At 42.8% G+C, this 15,767-nt stretch overlaps 1 long non-coding RNA gene across 1 annotated transcript in view; it reads left to right on the forward strand.

Annotated features, from left to right (window-relative positions):
- Nucleotides 1-2,894: 2,894 nt before the first annotated feature.
- Nucleotides 2,895-15,767, forward strand: part of LOC102387288 — a 56,783-nt gene continuing 43,910 nt past the window's right edge. The window contains exon 1 of the long non-coding RNA XR_324735.2: nucleotides 2,895-3,041. This is a non-coding gene — a long non-coding RNA (uncharacterized LOC102387288). The remainder of the gene's footprint in view (nucleotides 3,042-15,767) is intronic.

A 15,767-nucleotide genomic window follows, 5' to 3' on the forward strand; every position in this document is an offset into this window, starting at 1 on the left:
GATCCTTCAGATTAACACTGGCCCAAACACTTCCCTCCATGGTGTAGTCAGTCTGTCCCTGGACTGATTTAAGATTTACAGAGGGTGATGAGCCCAAGAGAGCCAGCTGACTTCTGTTACCTAAACTTAGTGCTAGACTTTAGGTGGTGGCACTGAAATCATGAAAATGGCTGGGACAAAAATAGTCCATTCTCTGAAGAGAGCATTTATTGGGTTCAGCAATTATCAATTTCAAGCATAGAACAGAGAAACAACAGAAAACTTGGCCTAAGCTAAGAAAGACGCAACAACATACTACTTAGGTTAAGTTAAGACACAACAGAAATCTTGCATAAGTCTGTATAGCCCTGAGGACAGTGTGTCTCCCTACAGCCAAGTGTTTACAAGTTTTCTGGGGGTCTGCCATTCTTGGGAGGTGGGAGGAGATCCTACAGGTTTCATTGTTGCCTGAGCTTTTATGGGTGATCTGTACCTCTTCTCCCCCTCGGTTGCCTTGACAACAGCATGTCTTTTGCCCCTCTCAGGATGTTTTCTTGGTTCTAAAAGCCACGTGTGCCTGGGCAGAAAGCAGCCGCATGAATTTGTGCCCCTGCTTTTTTCCCCACAGCAACCACATGCCCCTGCTTGTGGGGTTAGCGTGGGGAAGAATGCTCTGGGTGCAGTAGGGGAGGTTGAGGCCAGCACCTGGGTTGGCCCCAGAAGCCTTCCTGGGGTCCTGGAGGCCTCCTGGGGCTCCAACGGCAGTGACCCGGGTGCACAGAGCCTGGCCAACAGCCAGAGTATGGTTCTGGCCATCCAGGCTCTGGTTTTGGGTGGCACATGCTGCTGCCATGTGTGCTGTTCTGTTTTTTTCTGAGCACTTTTTTTTGATACCAGGTTTTCCCAGTGTCTAAATTTGGCTCCATGCTGCAAATATGCAGAGTACCTACTGTCTACCTGGAAATCTAATATGTTGTAGTCCCTTGCTTTCTTAAATCAAGAGATCCTAGCTCCCATTCAGCACCCCTGGACCATATTTTATGTACAGCAGAGTCTCTCCCTACCTTTATGAACTTCTTTTTTTATCTGTGATTTTGTATTTGTTGCTGTTCTCAAGCAGGCAACCATTTCTTCTAGTCTAGCCATGCCCAAGTCCTTTTCTCTTTCTGGCTCTGTTCTTTCATAGATCAGCACTTAATAGTATTGCTATTATTTTTGCTCACTTCCTCTCCTGTCCTGTGTTATCTGTTGATGAATCAGGTCAGCAAGAGAGAAATGAATGTGTCATGGGCATTGATGGTGTGAATCCTTGTGCACCATCTTCCTGTTCTACTTAAAAATTGAAAAACATTTTCTTCTATGGACTTCTGGGGCTCAGGATATTACCCACAGAAAACATCTAAAATGACTCAGTAGATCAGTGTAGGTACAGTGTCTATAATTTTCTCACACAAAGTTTGTGTTTTGATTGATGAATGTACTGCTGTAATTATCTCAGTGTAAACACCATGCATTCTGAAATTTGACTGCCTTATAGTTGAATATTCTTTATCACTTCTTTGATATTTATCCTTATAGTATTTTATTTTATATTAACAGTTTCAATGTACTGAATATAAAAAAAATATATATGAAAGTTGGGGCAATGAGGCTGAGAGTGGCAAAGCTTTGCAGCTGTTAGGCTCATGACAAACAGTTTTGATATAATAAATGACAGGTGGAGAACAATTTAAAGGAGTCCCATATTCCAACAATTGTAAAAGAGAATTCAAAGAGAATGCTTAAGCAACTGTCTGATGCTTTAAAAACTATCTTATACTGTTTCATTATTCATGTTTAGCTAAAATTAATTTTCAAATCCTTCAACATTTGCCCATATTAAAAATATATATAGATATAGCTACATACCATTAAAGTAATATGTTGCTGTACTACTGACCATGAACTCCTACCTAGATTATCGTAGTTTGCAGGCATGACATAGTGTAGTTTAGCAACATTTTTCTGCATAAAATATCATAAGCTGTAAACACCTATTCATTTAATAACTGAGTAATTTCAAGTTTGTCTAATTCAGAGATGTGTTTTTATTATGCTGTTACATAGGTGTTTAAAATTGGCTACTGCTAAAGGCTCTCACAGAATTTAGAGTCAGATTAAGTTTGTAAACTGTCCTTTGTGTAATGGAGAATAAGGCTCTCAACCTGATATTATAGCAGATGCCTGATAGCATCAGCAATATTTAAGATTATTTCAGGATTTTCATTATGAGAGACAGCTTTCTGAAATTTTCCAGCTAGATTGTGCCTGCCATTATCTGTAGAATTTCCTCATGGTTTTCTGGAGGAACTTGTAATTAAATAATATTGTCCTTAATGTGAAATTTTTCCATGTTTGATCTCTGTTTCAATGGTGTTTATAAACTGGGGAAACTGAAAAAGGATGTTGTTTTCCTATTTCAAAGTAACCCTGTAAGATGAGTTTCTGTTCCTGCCACTTTACATTTAGTCTTTGCATTTGCAGTCATCATTAAGGACTAGGCCTTGTCCTTCCTTGTAAAGGATTAAAACTATGTATATCAGAAATGTTTATTAGCTTGCTTTTTTATTAGCTTGTTTTCCAGAGGTTGAATCCTATGACTCTATGAAGTATTAAAGGTAGGTAGCATAATGGGTATTGTCTACAGGGAACACTTCAAATGTAGAAAGTTTTCTAAGCAAAAAGTTTTTGATTCAGAAACTGATTGTGCACTGAAAGCTTTATCTAGGCAGTAGTCAGTTCTCTGTTTAATTCTGAGAGACCATAAAGGACATTTTTAATTAAATGTATTGGTTTGCTAAAGGGAGAGGGAGCTCATTAAGCTCTACAACCTTAATATAACTGGGATTTCTCTTTTTCTTTTCTTCTTAGGAAAAATGTTACATTAAGTTATAACAAATGACATGGCTTTAAGTTTGGAGGTATGGGCCAGAATGCTGCTAAGTGACCTTTGTGACTACCCCAGTCCCAAGTACTCCTGATCAAATGGGGGTGCACCCAGCTGAAACAGCTTGCACAATCAGGTCAGTGTATACTCTGAAATCAGGAAATGCAAAAATGTAAACTGAATGTGCAACTGCACAGGAACACTTCCCCTTATGCTTATTCTGTGCCTTCAATTATATTATTGCTGTACTATTTTTCACATATAGAATCATGCAATTTTCTTTGGAACTAATTTAGAATCCAGCATGTCCAAGTGATTTACATTTTCTTTGTTCTGTCCTTGCCTAAATTGAATTTAATCTGACATTTTATTACCTAGTTCTATTACATGCTCCTGAAGTTCCTCATAATCTTTCCTAATAATGTCTAACCTAAATAATTTGATGTTATCAACAAATGTTGACATCTTACTATTTAGCTCTTCCAGAAACATAATGGCATATCTATCACAGTATGGTGCTCCAACTCATTCCCTCTTGACCTCTCGTAGCCAGAGAGTTAACCATCTCTGGTTCCTATAACTTAATCAGCTTTGAATCCTTGACAGAACTTCCCCACTGACTTAGTGGTAACTAAGCATCCTTAATAACCTTGTGTCGAACATTATCAAAAACCTTTTGAAAGTCAAAATAAATTATACGAACCATTTCTCTATTATCTTCTATTTTGTTAAACCACGTACAATTCTTAGAGATTAAGGAGACATGATTTACTTCTACAGAAGCTCTGCTGATTTGTCCTTTTTGTTATTACACATCTGTGTGCTTTTTTTTCTTATATTTAATCATCTCAGTGATTTTTCTGGTAGTGAACCTTTGTTCTACAATTCCAGGGATCATGCTGACTAGAATCTTTTAAAAACATGACTACAAAGTTGAATACCATTCTGTCCTCTGGTACAGTAGCAGTTTTTAATAACAAATTTTATTTTTGTTACTTTTTGTTCTTTGATCATTTCTATAAAACTACCACAAAGTACAAACTGGTTTGGGGAATTTATTGCAAGTTAATTTGTCAGGTTTGATTTCTTCACTTAGTTTAACACTTCTTTTTTTATACCTCTATCTTTGACAGTGCCTCAATTTTACTACCCACAGAGTAAATCCCCAAGGTAGCCATTACTTTCTTGAGCAAAAACAGATGCACAAAAAAGTCAGTTAGCTTTTCTGCAATCCTCTTATCATTTTTGATTGTGGACTTCCCACTCTCCACAGGCTTCTTGCTTCTTGTGTTTTTAAACAGAAAACTTTTTAATATCATTAGCTATTTGTTCTTTAAACTTCTGTGTCTTCCTGGTTTCCCTTTAGCATCTTACCATCTTATTTATGTTTTGTGAATACATAGTGCAAACTCTTGTACTTATTAATAATATTCTGATGATTAAAAGTGCCCAGTACACTACAGCTGACCGCAAGCATTTGGAAGTCAAAAGTTGGAATGCCCAAGATCATAGGATTGGCTTAAAATAGTGAAATGTAAAAGTTATTTCTATTGCTTTAATTTTAATTTGTCCCCCTCTGAAATGTGTGCACAAACACACAAAATTTAGTAAGGAATTTCAGTTCTAGAAACTGAATCTGAACTACTCCTCAGTTGGTGGAGGGGAGGTCTAGATGCAGATGATTTGTCTATGACATCATCACTCCAGTTTTCCATCCCTTATCTTGGTAGCCTGTTATTAAGACAATTTTCCCAAGTAAAAACTGTATAGTTGCTTGTGACCTATTTATGGGTATTTAATCACTCTCTCTTTCACATCTCCCTCTGTATATCTGGCTTTCACTACGTCTCTACAGATGGATAGAAAATTAACAGTATTTGGTTGTGAGTTACCTCTACCTGTGGTTATATAATGAATTGCTGGTCTGAATGTTCAAATACATTTTCCCATTAATCCAGTTGTTGCAAGATGGTGAGGAGCTGAACAGTCATGTTTGATACCATTTATTTTAACAAGCATCTGGAACTCTATTCAGGAGCTCTCTTCTTGCGAACAAGAGCTTTAGCATTTCCACCATCTGGACTGAGCTAGTTCAATTTATATTGAATACTTCAGGCCATTTAACTTGTCTACTGCATTAAAAAACATATGCCTCTTAAAATGTTCAATTCTGTGTCAGGCTGTGCGGTGGCTTGCTACTCCTAAGAATGTAACATATTTAGTCATGTATGGTGTTTACTTGCAACCTCAGCATACTTTAACTACTTTTATCAATTCCTGGCCACCAAACAAAATGACTAGAGAAGACTTTTGCTTTTTTTTCTATGCAGAGAGATAGTTAGCTGTATTAGTCTGAAATTTGGGCAGAACGTAGAAGAGGCTACTGTTTGGAGATATGAGCCTTTGCAAACAACAACCTACTTTGTTGTTAGCATCTGACAAAGTAAGTTATTACCTATGAAATCTTAGGCCTCTCTGAACCTGTTAGTTTCTAAGGTGCCACCCTACCCTATCTTCTGCTTTCACATGTGTTAAAGTTCTGATACTTTCCTGAAAGACATCAGTCATCTTGCCCAAATGTTCATTTAATGATTGTTTTGGGCTGAAGTTCATAATTTTTGAAGCTTGCAGATACATTATGATTTCCCATCCAGTTGAATCTTTCTCAGCTATTTTTTACCAAGTAATACAAGACCCTCTTGCTTTATAACAGAGATTACTGCAAACATCATATACTTAATATTACCTTCTTCATAACAATTAGGGCTGTGTGAAGCTTTGGTCCCTGATTTGATCTGGCCTGATTCAGTGGCCGAATCTCCAAATCTGAATCAAATCAGAGGACCCTTTAATCTCTCCTAATTGAATCAGAACCCTGTGAATTGATTTGGAAATATTCAGTGATTTGGACATAGACACAGCTTTACATGTTTTTTCTACATACCTCTAGGTAGCAGGTGGCTCATGAATGCTGCGATGCTGGGGTACATGGAGTGTCTCACAGAAGCGCAGGGGGCTCCCCAGTGTGCTCGGCAGCAGACCTGGAAGTGGACCAGAAACACATCCAGTCCACTTCTGGGTCTGCCGGGGAGTGTGCGGGCGGGGGGGGAGGGGCATGTCCCTTCAGTTCGGCTACTGGTGCTTTCTGGGTTGGGGGGCATGATTGCTGAGCCAGAGGAGGGATATAGGGGGGCCCTCCGCACACTCCCTGGTGGACCTGGAAGTGCACTGGAAGTATATCTGGTCCACTCCCAGGTTTGCCAATGACCATGTGGAGGGCCCCCCTGTACTCCATATGGCCCAGCATCGCAGTGTTCACAAGCCATGCTGGTACCTCAAGGTATGTAGAAGAAACATTTAAAGCTGTGTCTGTGTCTGAATCGCTGATTCTCCAAATCAGCATCAAATCTTCAGATTTGGATTCGGCTGAATCAAATCAGGGACAGTAATCCAAATCCGAATTGAATAGGGCCTGCTTTGCACAGCCCTAGTAACAATATTTAGGGGGCCAAAGATTCCTCGTATGTTTATTTTTAAAAGCACTGAGATTCTGATAATACTGCAGTGAAATTATGAAAAACAGCAGATCTTGCATCTGCTCCGTGTTAAGTCGTATTTCTTCTATTTGTTAAGGAATCCAGAGATTCCGATAAATAGTTTTTGAGGTGCTACAATATTTTTTGTGTGCTCCATGTTGTTGTATGCAAACTGATTAATCTGAAATCCTCTGGTATTGTCTTGGTAAGGTGACAGTCTTACTTTTCTTTTTTTGTACCTTGCATTCATAAGGTGGTGTCTTTGTATATTGTGGCATCTCTAGTGGGTGCTGTGAGTACCGGGGCGCCCCCTAACTTGCCTGCCATGACTTGCCATTACTGGATGAAAAGAGGCATTCAGTGGTATTCCTTTTCCCGGGTCACTCGATGACAGAGGCACTCGCATTCATGCTGTGGTGTTCTTCGGGGCTCCACCTCCCCTACACCCCGTCCACTTGCCAACCATTTGGATGTTCTGCCAGTTGCTCCGCTGATCTCTGTGAGCCCCTTTGCTCTGGTGGTCTGGCGTCTGCTTCAGACCACTGGCTGGTCGCCCAGATGTTATTTTTGCTGGAGCCACAGACCCTGATCCCAAGCTCAGCATCCTTCTCTCCCCTCCATGGGAGAGGGACACTCCCAATAAACTCTTAAGGTTGCTGGGCTGGGGATAGTCTGTCCCCAGCCTAATGCCTGACACTGCCCCCCCCCCCCTTAGTAGTGGGGCAGTGTTCTTGGCTGTTCTCAATACCCTGTGGAGCTGCTGGGGCCTCCTTACCTGCATGCTCCTCGCAGGCTCACACTTCCTCCCCACCTTCCTCTCTTGCTGGTTTCTGGCTGGGCTTTTAAGTTTCCCATGGCAGCGGCATCAGCTACCGCAATCAGCTGGGTGCCGCCCTGCCCATGGATCAGCTGTTTGAAGAGCCGGCATAACGCTGGTTCGCGTGGCTGCGGCTGTGGCCACGGCTCCGTCTCTGTCTCAGGTCCCGCTCCCGGAGGTAAGTCTGCCGGGGTGTGGGGGGCCTGTTTATTTACTGCGGGGGTGCTCAGGGTTACCCCTAGCCCCCTTGGTACCTGTAGGGGCTCCTCGCTGCCACATATATCTTTTGTCTGTGTCCCAATTTCTTGCACTTTTTAACAAAATGTGTCCTTGAAAATAGACAACTACTAGCATGCAAGACTGTTCCTCAAAATGAAAACACAATCTTAAAGTGGCCTTCAGGTTGTGTTGTTCCTGCTTTTATTTGTTGCATAGATTTCATAATTCTCTTAACTCTGTCATCTTTAGTAGCGGTCTCCACTGAAGCAGAAAGTTCTCCTACATGTTTTAGGATCAAATCAACTTCAGTCAGTTATGGTTATTGGATTACTTTTTTTTGCATATCAAAAACTAACCAGTTTTCTTATTGCATCATTTAATCTTTCTCCTAACTGCAAGTGCTCTGTTAACTTTCTTAATTCAGCCACTCCACAAATGTGAATAAAATTATTTTTTCTTTTTGATTTTGTCTGCTCAAGAGAAAACATTCTGAAACCACTGGTAGCTTTGGAGATAATTGATTATGTAGAATTTCCACAATCTCAGCAAATGATTGACCTTCTAGTATAACAGGAGCTGTTGGGCTGTGCATCAAATTATAGGTTTTAGCTCCCTTTCACTCACTGAAACTACTACCACCTTTTTCTCATGTCTGATGTTAGGAATCTTATACTGTTTCAGGCTCTCAATGTTAGAGGCACAGTCCTTCACTGAGTTACCAAGTCTATTTTCCCCAAATGGCTAAACATTTTCATTCTTTTTCTTTCTATCCAAATAGGTTCTCCCAGGTCCTGTCTGCAATTTTAGTTAAATTTTCACTTGGCAGCCACATTGCATTGCACTATATTTCTGGATTAGGAACTTGCCTTTGTTGCTAGTTGGTAACCATGTTTACTATGTACAAATGCATAAAACTTACCTAGCTACCTATATATACTGTTGCTCTGGCAGGCTTGTGACCAGCTGTTTCAATAAAAGATTGAGTGAGTAGAAGCAAAGTAAAGATTGGGAAGCACACTGGAGGGCAATTTTTGACAAAACAACTAATGTTTTTTAGGATAGTAGCAAAAACATAAAACATGTGGAAGCAATAACTGGGCTTGAAGAGGGAACATTGCCTAAATATTGCAGACTTTGAAGGGATATTTTTCAAAAACTATAGAATACACATTGTTAAGATATAAGAAGCTAATTGTCTTATCAGCAAATTCACTCAAGTAGGCTGATCAGCATTTTTATGGATGTTCATATATATTTAACTCTAAATTCCATAAGATGAGAGCATAAAAGGAAATAAGAATAGACCTTTTGTCCTGGAACATAGAAAAAGGAGAGTGCTATTTACTATACTAAGTCATTTGTACCTCACCAAAATGTTACCTCACTGATTTTAACTTGAGTCAGAAGAGAGGAAGCATTGTCTAGATTTTATTTATAAAACTCCACAGGGGATCTTATCCCAAAATAGCAAATTAAACAGGGAAGGAATTTGCTTATACCAGAAAATGTGCATGCTATGGCCTGAAGCTTGAGAATAGTGGCTTCTAAACCTCAAATGGGGTCAGAGCACTTCTGAGCAGCGTTACGAGCCCCAAAGACATTTACTAGCTGTGGACAGTTTTGGACTGACAGGGTCACAAGCTTTGGAGTGTACTTAGGTGCCAAAATATTGGGAATTTCTTTTGCAGAGGACAGAGAGTTCACTGATACCATTGGCTGATGAACAAGAAATGAGGACAAAGAGGTTGTATAAAGTTTTCTGCCAGTATCTTTTGGTGAACATCTTCATATATTTTTCCCCTGAGAACTCCAATTAGACAGACACTCCCTGGAAACAGAACTTACTTCCAGTACTTACTCCCTCAAACAACTAGGGAGGAGTATAAGAATATTGCTTGGGCATACAGGGATGAAATCGGGAAGTCCAAACCACAATTAGAGTTGCAGCTAGCAAGGGATGTGAAGGGTAACAAGAAGGGTTTCTATAAGTATGTCAGCAACAAAAGGAAGATCAGGGAAAGTGTGGATCCCTTACTGAATGGGGGAGGCAACCTAGTGACAGATGATGTGTGTCACAGGGAGAATCAGCTGGAAGAGCCCCAGACTACACACAGGGGACCCCTAGGGTGGGGACCGTGTACAAAAGAAAAAAAAATAACAACACAAGAAAAACACCTGCAGCAGTATCCGCAGTGCAGCTGGAATGAAGGAGGGAACCCGCACGGGTCATAAGCCGCGTTTTTATCTAGCTGAAGCCGGCCGGTGACGTCATCGGCAATCACCGGCTGGCAGAGATTAAAAGGACCACCGGCGAAGACAGAGGAGGAGAGAGGGAGAGAGAGTCAGGGAAGACTCTCAGCGCCGGTGAGGGCAGAAGTAATCAGGAGGAGAGAGAGCCAGCAGAGGCTCTCTGTACCAGCAACAACCGTGTCAGGGAAGCAGGGGAGCCAGAGGAGGCTCTCTGCACTGGCAAAGGCTGTTGTGTCCGGGGAGCAGAAGAGCCAGAGGAGGCTCTCTACACTGGCAAAGCCTAATGTGAGCACCAAAAGAGGAAGCCTAGAAGGGCAGCAGTAGACTCAGCAGCGGCTCACAGCACAAGCAGTGGCTGACCAGTTCAGAAAGGACTGCAGGGTGATGGAAGCAGAACACCTCAGGCAACGTCAGAGGAAAGCGACTCCATAAACCGCATTCGATGGTGTGAGGGGAGTAACAACCTGGGGAGAGGAGCCATGGCCACCCCTGGCCAGACGACGGGTCATCTCCCAGTGAGGTCCCAGGTACCGGGAGCGACATATTGACTAGCAGGGATGAGGATGTAGAGATATTTAGAGAGAGTGATGAGGAGGTGCCTCTGTATCCTAGCAGTAGGGCTGGGGAAAGAAACTAGACAGACCCTCCCCAACTTGTAATTTTGTTTAATTTTTTTTCTTTGCCCCCTTTTGGAGGGGTTGTGTGGCGTGATTTTTGTGTGGTTGTGTGGGGGGGGGGTAGTCCCCTAGCCAGAAAGGCAGTCCCGGTTAAAGGGAGAGAGCGCAGAATAGAGGCGCTGGCAGTGTGGCTCCTTTCCATCCCTCCTCTTTTTTTTTTTTTTTGTTCCCTTTTGGTAATTGTTTGATCTTTTCAGGTACCAGCTTGAGGCAGCTTAAGGCAGGAGCAGGCCCGGCTTAGGCCATATAGTGAATCAGTTGAGCCACCACAAGAGAAAGTGCTGGGGTCGCAAGGCTCAGGAAAACATTGAGGTCCAGAGCACAACAGCATTGGAGGAGTGGCCGACAAGTTTCAGTGACCCATCAAAGGTGGGCATGAGGCTGGGGTGTAGGGGAGGTGGAGCGCCACAGATGGCCACCTAGCGGACTACCTGCCATTGAGGAACCCCTCACAGTTTGCCCCCCACACTGAAATTACAGTCAAAGTCGTGGCAGGAGAGTCTGGGGGCGGCCACCTAGGTGATAAGCATCTACCTCACGGATTACAAGAAACCTCGGGGTGTCCATTGCTGACCGTCAGGGCCAAGGCCGCACGCGAATGACTGTTCGAAGCCAGGTGGTCACAATGTGGAAAAGGCTGAAGTACTCCTTGCCTTTTTACCTCAGTCTTCACAGGCAAGGTCAGCTCTCAGACTACTTTATCTGACAGCATGGTTTGAGGATGAGGTGACCAGCCAACAGTGGCAAAAGAACAGGTTAGGGACTGTTTAGAAAAGCTGGATGCGTACAAGTCCATGGGGCTGGACACAATGCATGCAGGGGTGCTGAGGGAGTTGGCCAATGTGATTGCAGAACCACTGGCCATTGTCTTTGAAAACTCATGGTGACTGGAGAGGTCCTGGATGATTGGAAAAGGGCAAACATAGTTCCCATCTTTAAGAAGGGAAATCTGTAGCACTGCAGACTGGTCAGCCTCACCTCAGTCCCCAGAAAAATCATGGAGCCAGGTCCTCAAGGAATCCATTTCTAAGTACTTGGAATGAGGAGAAGGTGATTAGGAACAGTCAGCATGGATTCACCAAGGGCAAGTTATGCCTGACCTACTTGATTACCTTCTATGGACTTATATGGTTCTGTAGATGCAGGATGTGATATACCTTGACTTTAGCAAAACTTTTGATATGGTCTCCAACAACGTTCTTGCCAGCAAGCTAAGGAAGTATGAATTGGATGAATAGACGGTCAGGTGGATAGAAAACTGGCTGGATCATTAGGCTTAGAGGGTAGTAATCAATGTCTAGTTGGCAGCCAGTATCAAGAGGAGTGCCCCAGGGGTCGGTCCTGGGGCTGGTTTTGTTCAATATCTTCTTTATCAATGACCTAGAAGATGGGATGGAGTTCACCCTCAGCAGATGACACCAGGCTGTGGGGAGTAGTAGATATGGTGGAGGGTAGGGCTAGGATTCAGAGAGACCTCAACAAATTGGAGGATTGGAGCAAAAAAAATCTCATGAGGTTAATGCAATGGTCCGTGATGTTCACTTGAGCGCTTCGCCCTTTCTGGCTGTTTGGACACAGCTACTTTCTTTTGAGTCGACAGTTTGCCTTCCAGTAAGATACCTCAAAAGGTCCTCAGGGATTCTCTCCTGCCACGTCTTGTTGTTACCAGTTATTGTTGGGAGGGTGTTTTCGAATCCTGCCTCTCCTGGTTCTTTCCTTTGGCTCTCTTGCCTGGACTTCCATTTCGGGTCTCCGCCTCCCCTACACCCCGCCTTACACCAACCAAAAATGTTGGTCCTTGATTGAGGCTGTGACAAAGTTCACCAGACATGGTAGGGGCCATAGCCCTTATCTAGTCACAGTCCTGTTTGAACGGCGTACTGTCCTGGTTCAGGCCTCACGTCAGCCTGCTTTGCTTACCTATTTGCCCCAGGATGCCTTATTCCCAGGTGCTTTCCCTTTCCTCCCAACGGCTACTTACAGTTTCAGACTCTTTTCTTCTTTTTCTCTGCCGAGGCTTACCACTGTCCCAATCTACACCAGCTACATCCGGGATCCACGGTCTTGTCAAAGGTAAGAATTCAGGCTCCACTGAGCCAGATTTATCGGGGCCTTCCACTGCTGGGGCAGTTGTTCGCTCCCACCCACTCTGGGCTTTCCAAGGACTCACTTCTGGTCCTCCCCAAATGTTGGCCAGTGGGGTTTTTATTCCCCCCCTCCAAGGGCCAGCTGGAAAATTGGCATCAGTATGCAGCCATAAAGCATGCCCATGCCAGTGTGGCCAAATGTGCCGGCTCTCCCGCAGCCTGCTGTGGCAGCATCTGCTCTCCTCCCTCCGGTCTTGGCGTGGTTTGCCTTCCTGCAGCAGCCTCTCTCCCGCCGTGCCTTTGATCTTTGGTGTTGTCCTGCCATCTCTGTGTCCCTCTCCACTGTTGGCTGAGAGGTAGGTCTTGGTCTGTGGCGGCGTCCCTGCCACAGTTCAATAAGGAGAAGTGCAAAGTCCGGCACTTAGGACAGAACAGTCCCATACACCAGTGTAGGCTGGGGACTGACTGGCTAAGCAACAGCTCTACAGAAAAGGGCCTGTGGGTTATAGTGGAAAATAAGCTGAATATGAACCAACGGTGTGCCCTTGTTGCCAAGAGGGCTAATGGCATTAGTTGGAGCTTTGCCAGCAGAGTGAGGGAAGTGATTATTCTCCTCTGTTTGCCACTGGTGAGGCCACATCTGGAATACTGTGTCCAGCTTTAGGCCCCCCACTAAAGAAAGGATGTGGACAAATTGGAGAGCATCCAGTGGAGAGCAACAAAAATGGTTAGGAAGCTAGGGCACATGACTTCTGAAGAGAGGCTGAGGGAACTGGTCTAATTTATTCTGGAGAAGAGAAGACTGAGGAGGGATTTAATAGCAGCCTTCAGCTACCTGAAGGTGGTTCCAAAGAGGAGGGAGCTGGACTGTTCTCACTTGTGGCAGATGACAGAACAAGGAGCAATGGTCTCAAGTTGCAGTAAGGGAAGTTTAGGTTGGATATTAGGAAAAAACTTTCTCACTATGAGGGTAGTAAAGCACTGGAACTTGTTACTCCATCTTTGGAGGTTGTTAAGACCTGAGAAGACAAAACCTTGGCTGGGATGATCTAGTTGAGTATGGTCCTGCTTTGAGCCAGGGGTTGGACTAGACGGCCTCCTGAGGTCCCCTCTCATCCTAATTTTCTATGATTCTATGAGATGATAGATGATTTCTATGAGAAAGACCAGCTATAAAAAAAAAAAAAGTTACATTTGCATAAGGTTTTTATTCAGAGACCCCTCAGCTGATACTTTGCAAAGTTAAAGTTTGAATCAGTGGGGTAGCGATACTGAAAGGAGAAGGAAAGGAGAGAGGGGCTCCTTTCTAGTGCTGAAGATCCTGTTCAAGCGTTCTGTGGGCCTGTGATCACTTTTTTGAAGACTTTGCTTAGACGTGACTTTGTGACCATGCAAATTACAGCTTCATGGTGAGAGACAGTGCTAAGTTGGCTTTTCGCTGAAGACATGGAGGGCAGCAGCAGAGCCGAGTGACTGTAGGTGAGGGTGTTCTTACCCAGGACTTAAACACCTTTTTGTGGAGCCTCTGCACCAGATCTGCTAGCTCTTTTACTAAGATTTATAGACAGGTCTACCTAAGTCTACCCAAGTCTACCCAGACTCTGGGGCTCTCATAGCAGCCACTAGTGTGGAAGAGCAGGAAAGGGAAGAAGGATATATTTAAGGGGATATTTACTTCTTCACTGCTCCCAATTGTAAGTGGGGATTTGAGTTGAAGGACTGCTGGTAAAGATATTGTGGAGGTAGGTGTCTGACATGTTCATTTATTGGTCCTATGTTCTCCCAAGTTAATGCTGTGCTCCTTTGCCTCTTAGGAACATTTTTCCTTTTTTTTTTTTTTTTTTTTAAACATAGATTAAGTATTTATGACTGGGGAAGTATTGCTGTGAGGGGTGCCCAGAGAATGAATTTATTTTCCCCATGTGTCTGACAGAAACTTCAAACAGGTGGTGTTTATTTTAGTCGGAGCCCCTCCGTACTTGAACCAGGCTGTTGTTGCTGCTAACAATGCCTGTCAGAAGGATTATGCTTAAAAAAAAATCATATGCTGCCACTTCCTTTCTTTTTACTGCTGTAGTAAGATGCGGCATGCATTATCCTGATACTGAGCCATTACTGTAATACAGGTGACCAGAAAGAAATTTATTCTCTGGAGTATCATTCATATTACATAACTTCATGTCATTTTCCACACTAGCGTGAAAAATGTAGCTCTGTTTGTATCCAGAACAATTTCCAAGCATGTTGTACCACATACTGTTGCCAACGTAGTAACTATATTTTTTGATGTCGTCTAAAAACACAGGCAGTGCCATTGTTTTTCACATGATGCTCATTCTTGTGCAGTCACATAAAACAGCTTTCCAGAATATTGTGAGATTAGTATGAGAGTGGGTGTGTCAAGTTCTTATGGGAAGGACTGTTACTATCTCATTGTGAAGTAGGAGTTTCTGGAAGTCTGAGCAGTGTCTGATAGAGCTGCACACTTCTTTTGTTAAGGAAAGTGCCAGTTCTCTTCCCAGAGTCTGGCCTTCTCATTCAGAATTGGATATTTCATTGTAGGCAGGCATTTTCTACAAGCTGGAAGCTTCAGGCCTAGGACAAAAGAACATTGAACTTGAACATTTGCCAGTTCTTAAGAAAAAAAGGGGCCAATTTATTTGTGATGCCTCTGTAAGAGGGGTAGTTTAGAAATGTACTTTAGATACAACTTAATTCTATGCCAGACTCTTGCATATCAGATGTTGTTCCCTGTATTTTGGATAAAAGTGAACTTAGTTTCTAATGAGCGGCAGATATAGATACTATAATCTAGCTTTAATACACATTCTTATTGGGTCCTGTTCTGCAGACCTCTCACTGAGTAAGAGTTAGTCACAGGAGTACTTCGATTGCAGCTAAATACCTTGTCTAATGGCATAGGAAGTCTGTGACAGAGCCAATAAGTGAATAAAAATTGTCTTCTAGTTCTGTGCTGAGACTATCCTTGCACTGCAGTTAAAAAATAGCTTTTCAGAGTGCTCACCATGAGTAAAATCATTGGCATGTTTGAGATGAAATACATGCTGACAACACTTGTATTTCTTATTTCAAGGACAGAACTGAAAAAACAGGAAACAAAGCAATAAAAAGCCCTTTTAAAACAGAGTGCTCTTCAGAGTGATGCTAGGGCACTTTTACCTTCTAAAAGTAAAAACTACTGAAAGTTGGATTTTTTTTAACTTAGTTCTTGGTAGTATGTCACTGGAAAGATAGTCTTGTAAGTGCTATGGTAGA

The sequence above is a fragment of the Alligator sinensis genome, unplaced genomic scaffold (assembly GCF_000455745.1).
Source record: "Alligator sinensis unplaced genomic scaffold, ASM45574v1 scaffold990_1, whole genome shotgun sequence".
Taxonomy (NCBI): Eukaryota; Metazoa; Chordata; order Crocodylia; family Alligatoridae; genus Alligator; species Alligator sinensis.